Source organism: Eriocheir sinensis, chromosome 23 (genome assembly GCF_024679095.1).
Source record: "Eriocheir sinensis breed Jianghai 21 chromosome 23, ASM2467909v1, whole genome shotgun sequence".
Classification (NCBI taxonomy): domain Eukaryota; kingdom Metazoa; phylum Arthropoda; class Malacostraca; order Decapoda; family Varunidae; genus Eriocheir; species Eriocheir sinensis.
The window spans coordinates 13565312-13573789 of NC_066531.1; the positions used below are offsets into that span (position 1 = coordinate 13565312).

The following is an 8478-nucleotide window of genomic DNA, read 5'->3' on the forward strand; positions in this document are numbered from 1 at the left end:
CATTTCTACAAGGGTAAAGGTAGTGAGTGAGTGCAATAGCTATAGAGGGACTATAAAGTTCAGTGTACCTGGGAAAGTTTTTGGGAGATTACTGATCGAGTCTGATCTGAGTCTATGGAATGTTCTAAGAATATATGATATAGGAGGATAGTTTTTGGAGGCAATTAAGACATTTTATAGAAGGACACGTTCATGTTTGAGGGTGGATGGAAAGCTTAGTCAGAGATTCGACATAAGAGTGGAAGTAAAGCAGGGATGTGTGATGTCACCATGGCTGTTTAATGTGTATTTGGATCGTTGTATGAGGGAAATGAAAGCCAGAGTGGGGAATATAGTAGCAAGTCTATGTAGGTGACAGTAGTAAAAAAATACCAAAACAATTAATTCTCCACAGATTTCTTGAGATGGAAAGACTGTATGGAACTGGACATTGAGTCAATTACACGGCTCATTCTGGACCAAAGAAATCATGTGATGGCACCAAACAGATATTCTACTGTCGAAGATCAGGTGTTCAGTCAACGAAGATTTCCAGTAAGAGTCGTGCAGAAAAGAGCCAAGGTAAATAATCTTGTATATGTAAATGGATTAATTAATCTCAGTAATAAACCTTACACTATTTTTTATAGGTGCTAAAATGTGGGGTTACCAGTAATGGGCTAGAAAAATTAAGTCCCTTGTTCTTCCCTCACACACCTAATTATTTTATTTTTTCATTTTAATTCTAACAGGTACCTGTAAGATGGGGTTTTACTGCACCTCATCAATTGAAGTTGTGAAGAAGGATGAAAAGATTTGTGTGACCTTTTACTCTGACCATCGTGATCACAACCTTGATTTTAACAGCCAGGTTCACATGACACTTCCCAAGAGTGAACAGGATAAGATTGCAGGTATGTAATGCACATTAATTATCTAGCTAGAAAATAACAGTATATATATAGGTTGTCCCATGAGTTAAGACACATGCTTACTTTCTTGCTTTATCAAGATATGTTACAAGTTGGATCTCCCAAACTCGGCATGGTTGGGACCAGAGGCGTGCCGAGTATTGGAAATCCAACCTGTAATTCAGGTTATTCCATGACAAAAGCAATTTATGTACGCTCATTTGATCTTTTTTGCTTCATTTGCAAAAAAAGGTCATGTTATACTTGAGGTGAGATGGTTTCTTGTGGAATCCGGTTATGACCAACACGTAAAAGTGGGGAAAAAAAAGTGTAAATGAAACATTTGTTGGGATTTTGGACACCACGCTGACGTGAAATTGCGTAAATAGAAACCACAGTAATCGAGGGATACCTGTATATATATATATATATATATATATATATATATATATATATATATATATATATATATATATATATATATATATACAGTGACACCTTTTTTGGCGTCATAGCTTAACCCCTTCACTCCTGTATATATGAAGATATTAACAATGCCTTATGTTTTAGCTTGTGATGAAATCATCATATCTGCAAAGCGTAAGTGTAAATTTTCTTTTATATCAACATGTATTTCCTTTACCACTCAAACTCATAAGCCCCAGTACATTGTTATGCTTATGATGATTATAGTGCATTTATTAGCAGACATGGGGTAATCATTATCTGTGCTGAGAGTGGACCTCCAACTTGCCAAGAGTTAGAAATCTATTGTATGAGTATGTACCTTATGAACTATTAATATTGTACTACATTACTAATAAATACTGCACATGCATTTCGGCACTTTCTTTCAAAATGTTGTGGTACAGTATAAATTGATATTATTCATATCATATTTAGTAAATATGGTAAACGAGTATGAAATGTGCAAGTTCACCTTTTAGCTCTTCCTATAATCACGACTGTAATTATGATTAATACAGCAAGTAATTGTAATCATAATCAATTACATCTAATTTTATTGTATTCTTAATCGTAATTGTGAAAATATGAAGTAATTATAATAGTCATCAATTGCATAACATAGGTAATTGCCCCATGTCTGTTTATTAGTATTTACAGTAATTTCTGCATGCTAGATTATTTACCTTTGCTGCTGTTGTAACTTTGGGCTATAGGAGCACACCTCTCCTTGATCTTCTGGTACCAGGGACTCTGAATGTTTTTGAATCCTAGAAACGCCCCTACTTACAACATCATCCATATAGATACCAATTTATTACAATTACTATAATAATTTCCATTTCTATTACAGTTAAGTTTGCAGGAATGAGTCAAGGCGGTAGCTGGCCTGTTTTCAGTATATAATTATCATAACTGCCTCTAAATCTATGTAGCTACACTTCTTGTACGCATGATCAGAGACAGTGATTGAGTTTAACTAATGCCAGTATGTTTTACATTTTTATAACTTATTTTTCTTTACTAAGTAAGATATTTATTTCCAGGTATGATTACACAAGGGATCGAACATGACATAATTTTGGACAGAGTGCGGGAGTCAGCAGGCAGTAATCGAATGTCTTTCTTAGAAAAGAAGGATATAGATAATATTTGTGTTAGGTATGGATTGAATAAAACCCACAGCAGACACTCTGATGACAGCACAAGTGTACGATTAATTGTTAAAGAAATGCAGGATGCCAATGAAGTCTTGTATTTCAAAGATCAAGGAGATGTAGATTCAGATAATCCTGAAATACCATCCAAAGAATTTGTATTAGGTTTTATGAAAGGGGGACAAGAATTAATATTTTCTACCCAGATGAAATCTTGTGACAAGATACAGGTATGCATGGATTCAACTCATTGCATTAGCCAATATTCAGGATTCCAGTTAACCACATTAATGATTCTTACTGATCTCAATAAAGGTTTCCCAGTAGCTTTCCTTATCAGCAGCAGTGTAAATACCAGTATTCTGAAGGCTTTCTTAAATTCAGTGAAAAACGTATGGGTCAAGTCAGAGCATATACTTTCATGAGTGATGATGATCCAGTTTTAGAAATGCTTGGGATGCAACCATGGGTAGAGATATGAATTTACCTGTTAAATATATCAACTGTAGCTGGCACACAGACAGGTCATTCAGAAAGAATATTGCATCCAAGATTAGTGCACCATTCATGGAAAAACTATCAGTTTATCAAATGGTCAGAGTTCTCATGAATGAACAAGAAGAAAATGAATTTCACAAGCAATGTAAGGGTTTTCTCAGCTATTTGTTAGAAGCTGGTTTTGAAAGATTTCATGATTATTTCAAAGAAAATTATCTTTGTGAGAACAGAATTCAGTTATGGCCACAGTGCTATCGTGAGGGTGCAATTCTAAACACAAACAATCATCTAGAGAGCATGCATAGACTTTTGAAATATGTATATTTGAAAGGTAAAAAAGTTAAAAGATTGGATTACACAATACTAGCTTTAAATAAAATGGTGAAGGAGAAACTTTTTAAGAGAATGGTAGACTTGATGAAGAAAAGAACTGGAAAACCTTTCAGAGAGAGACATTAAAAAGGCATGAAGCTCGAAGTTACTCAGGAGGATCATGGCCTTTTCACTGTGTCCTCTGAATCTTTTGAAAATAAGCTTTATGAGATACAGACAAATAATCCTACTTGTGAAGTATGTAGGGAAAAGTGTCCAGACTGTCATGTCTGTAAATGCATGTATGTGTGCACATGTGATGACAATGCTAAAGGTATGAAGAACATATGTAAGCATATACATGCAGTTGCAGAATTTTTAAGAAATAAGTCACAGATAGCTAAACCAAAGTTGCCAACAGAAGAAATTGAAAAGATCCATGATGTTGTAAGTAATGAGGAAATAGCCAAACCTAAGGTGTCAACAGAAGAAATTAATATGATTCATGATGTAAGTAATGAGGAAACCTATGATAGACAAGTTGTGAAATACCAGGAACAATTGAAAAACAAAATTATGTTACAGCTTCTCCCAAAATGTAGTGAAAGTAAGGACCTTCAAGTTTTGAAAACTGCTAATAGCTTGTTGTGTAAGTTAATTGCAACATTAGATGCTGGCACGAGTTATCCACCAAACAACAGTAACTGGCCTGTGGATGTGACAACTGTTTCAGAGCCAGGTAATAAAAAGTGTGTTAAGCAAGACCGGTTGTATTCGACAAGGAAGAGAAAACGAGAAAATATAGGTATGTGCTTAAAAAAGCCTAGTTCAAAAGCAAGATTAATAATTGGGGAGAGTCTTGCAAAGTCTGAGTCTGATGTAAGTGTTCCAGTACTATCAGAAGTTAGAATAGACGATGAACATAGTTATTGAGGTATTAAGGTCTAAGGTGTGATCGAAAAATGTGTCAAGTTAAAGGTGTACCTATCTCATGTCTTTCTACCATAGTCCACAAATTTTTCAGTAACCCTTTGTATTAAAAGCAATGCTAGTGTATCAAGGTAAAAAAAAAGTAGAAGCTTTTGTCTTATGTATTGAATCCTATGTCCACTGAGTGGTCTGTTTACTTTAATGTTTGAGGATTATTATATTAACCAAAGCTGGGTATACTTGTATGTAGTATGTAATTCTGATATGTGTCTGATATGTGGTTTTTGGCACTGGCCAAACGGAAAATATAGTGTCAAGGAAAAAGTCGTAGATGCTTTTGTATTATGTATTGAGTCCCATGTCAGTGAGTGGTTTCCTTACTTAAATTTATTTTTGAGGATTCGGTATTATCTCAACCAAGGTTATACGTACTTGAATGTACCATGTTCTTCTGGAATGTGTCTGATATGTGGCCTTTGCCTCTGGCCAAAGGGAAAGGATAAAACAACCTATTAAAAATGAGCATGTCAGGATTGTCATCGCAATTAGCAAAAGTTTTTGTTACATAAGGAGTTTGTAAATATATCATTATTGATGACGCCTTGTTATAATTTACCCCTATTATGCACAACTTACCTCTCCCCAGCCCCACTATATCTTCTATTTCATACACCTAGTTCATTCGGTAATGTATCTTCCATCTGTTTAGGTAGAGGTGTATGTGTGCAGCACGCCTTAAATAGGGAGAAATGGAGAATGTGCCAGTCACAGAAAAAGAGGTAAGTATTAAGTATTTCAACACCCTCTTTTCTGGACGAAACTAATTTTTTTACGGTAGATTTTGGCTTGTTTTTAATTAATCCACCACTTGTTTTTGGCGCAAATCAACCAAATTTTTTTTATTCCCCCCAGAAACTAATGTGATTTACACCAAAAATAACTAGTAGATTAATTAAAAACAAGCCGAAATCTACCAGAAAAAATTAGTTTCGTCCAGAACAGACAAACCTAACCTAACCAACCTAACCCAACCTAACCTAACCAACCTAACCTAACCCAACTTAACCTAACCTAACCCAGTGTGCCCTCTGGCTTTGATGCGGGTTGATGTATCGCTGCCGACTTCTGATCGCTAAAAATGCAATTAAATTTTAAAAATTCTGTGTCGCCATTATAAACAGAGTGCGCCTTGTTAATATGGGGTTGAATTTACTCGTAATGAGGAGCTCTATCTCATGAGGTGGGTAAAAACACCAAGAAGAAAGTGGTGAAGTGCATAATGAATACCGAAAAATGTGGGGTAGTGATAGGTGAACAGGAAAGTTAGGTTGATAAAGATTTTTAGTATATGCCTGGGGACAGTGTTATGTAAGCATGTAGAAGTGGATGGTGGAACAAGGACAGGGGATGTAAAATGTAGGAATGTTTTAGAAGCACTGGGTAGGATTTTAATGTTTCATGAAGGTGAAGAGGGACGTAAGGAATAGCATCATTTTGCCAACATTACCGTATGGATCAGATACATGTTCATGGAATATTGCACAGCAGTCAAGGTTGCGGGCTATGGTAACGAGTTATTTGAGAAGTGCATGGCTAATCTAAATTTGTGAGCCAGCTGAAATTAACTTTGCAGGGCTGATTAATTTATATCCTTATGGACTTGACTTACCTAACCCTACGGCGACTTTTACTTAAAACTCCAAACCTCTGTTTACTTAGTAATAAATGGGTTCCAATTGTAAGTCGGCTTATGCTTTGTACTCAAGGTCTGGACACCTTTAAAGAGGGCTTCCCAGTGGTTTCGCCACCTGTAGGTATTCGCACCTTAAACTGTTCGCTCCCTGGTGGATTCGCCCAAAATAAAAAAAAGGTTTCTCTACACTAAGCATCCCTTAAGACCTTACCAGTCGATAACGCCCCTAAATAGTTGCTAATATCGCTAAATAGTCACTAACGCCACTAAATATTCGCTAATATCACTACAAGCAGTCATTTATACTGAAAGTTGCACTATTTGAAGCATGGGTGACGAATCATCTGGGTGTGCCCCCACCTGTTATACTTGCCACATCTTATTTGTTTAATGTAGCCATCTATATTATTATAATGCCCATGTCGTCAAGGGTGACTGCAAAGGGTGCCGTATAATGTCAGGCATCTCCCATCCCTGTACATCTCCTTCGCTGTCAGGCTTGTCAGCTGAGTTGTGTTTACAAATGACGTCATCGAAAGCGAGAGGGAGAGATGGGAGGCGAAGTGAACCAATCACAGACGCGCTGCTGAACAGCCAATCAGATGCGTCGGGCGCCAGAATGAGCCGCCTGTCTCCAGGAGCTTCCGCCACGATCGGCCAGATAACGTCCTCGTTGTTGGGCCACCTACTTCTCCCCTCGTGACTGTCAGCTTCAAGGATGAAGGGTATGGGCTACTTCATCACTTAAGATCGTATTGTTGATGCTATTTATCGGGTTACCTTTTTTGTTTAACATACTGAGAAATAAATTATATAACCCTCACTTTTACGGAACTCAACAAACTTTTCTGGTACAGTTGTGTGTCTGTGGGAAACCACTGATAAAGTCTGGCAGGTGAGTTAAGGGCAGTTCCTTAGTGGACCGGCAGAATCTGCCCGCCCTATTGCAAACACTTTCATTCATGTCATTTAGTGAATCACCTTTAATCTGGAGTCATGAATGGATATTTTTAGTTACAATAATGAACACCAAAAGAGAACTTAAAGCTTATATACCAAACAAAGTTTGTAATATATGAAAAGTTTGGATTTTTTTAATATGTCACATCCTTCTCCCCATTTAGTTTGTTATAGCGAGGATTTATCAACTTGCAAAGTTGCATGATTACTTGGCAGAAGAAAACATAATTGTCAAACTGGACTGTACTAGATTTGCACATTTCCATGATTGTTGGGGACCCTAAAAGGTATATGTAAGGTGCCATGAAAATAATTTCACAAATGATTTTTTTTTTTTTTTTTTCGCCATGCGTGAGTGTACATGCTTTTAGTGTATGTCACACAGCAAAGTTGTTGAATTCCTTGAGTTAAATTTGCTGCTGAGCATATTTTAGTAATGTTCGTGCATACATAATTTTTTTTCATTTTTCTTAGGGTGAAACGTATTTAGAATCTTTCATTTTAATTGTTTTTCATACTATATCTAGAGATCAATTTGGAATTATTTTCTCCTTCACTTGGAGTTTCCCAAGTCAATTTCCAGTGTGGTTACCACAAACGAGTTGCTTTTCTTTGTTGTATAAAAGTATGAATATTTTTTTTTGTAATCAACAGTTACCATATCTTTTTCATTTAAATTTAATTTATTAATTCAGTGCATGGAGTACCAGCATTAATCAATAATGGTATACATTAATATTTATTATGGTTCTAAATGTTTTAACATATTAACACTTTTTCATCATGCATCACTTTGAACTTAACCAGCAGGTTACTTGAGGAGGAGGAGGACCCAATAACCACGCAGCCCGGCCCCAGACAGTCAGCCCCTACACCAGCTACTGCTTCCTCCTCAACCAACCCTCAGGCAGTTCCAGCTATGTATGGTATGTACTTTACAATGATACTTTATTCAGGCAAGTGAGATAAGTAGAAGTGAAGATATAAAAAGATAAGCGAGGTATGTTTTTGCCTGAATATGCCCACGTGGGAGGACAGGCACGGTAAAACAAGCCCGTGCTTTAAGGGTTAATCCCTGAATTATCTGTCATTCTTTTCTGTTGGAGTAAATAAATATTAATGATATACTATGATTATTTTTCTTACCCAAAACAGGATGTTTATTACACAGGTACATGCCGGGGTAAAATGGGGACGGTAAACAGTGTTCAGGTAAATGTTATACTGGCCCTGTATTGGGTTAATGGGTTCTTTTGTCACTGGTTTGAAGGGCCAACAGGACAGAGACAGCACCAGCAGAACAACAGCGGTTGTTCAATAATTTACTTAACACCAAACAATGAAGAAAAACTACTAAAATAATAAGGCATAATAAGAAATAATAATAATAATAATAATAATAATAATAATAATAATAATAATAATAATAATAAGGAATGAATTGTGATAGTCACTGACTTTGTGTAAGTTGTAGTATCACCCCAAAGGTCAAGAAACAGCCATCCATCCCATCCCCCATAGTTTGAAGTGGTTAATATTGTCAAATAAATTGCATCAGAAAAATGAAAAGGTG

General features: G+C 36.2%; 1 long non-coding RNA gene across 1 annotated transcript; it reads left to right on the plus strand.

Moving 5' to 3' along the window:
• The first annotated feature begins 432 nt into the window (after positions 1-432).
• On the plus strand, positions 433-4547 carry LOC127002491 (uncharacterized). The gene is made up of 5 exons (XR_007756300.1): positions 433-561; positions 732-893; positions 1461-1490; positions 2402-2789; positions 3782-4547. It is a non-coding gene; the product is annotated as an uncharacterized LOC127002491 (long non-coding RNA).
• The last annotated feature ends 3931 nt before the right edge of the window (positions 4548-8478 follow it).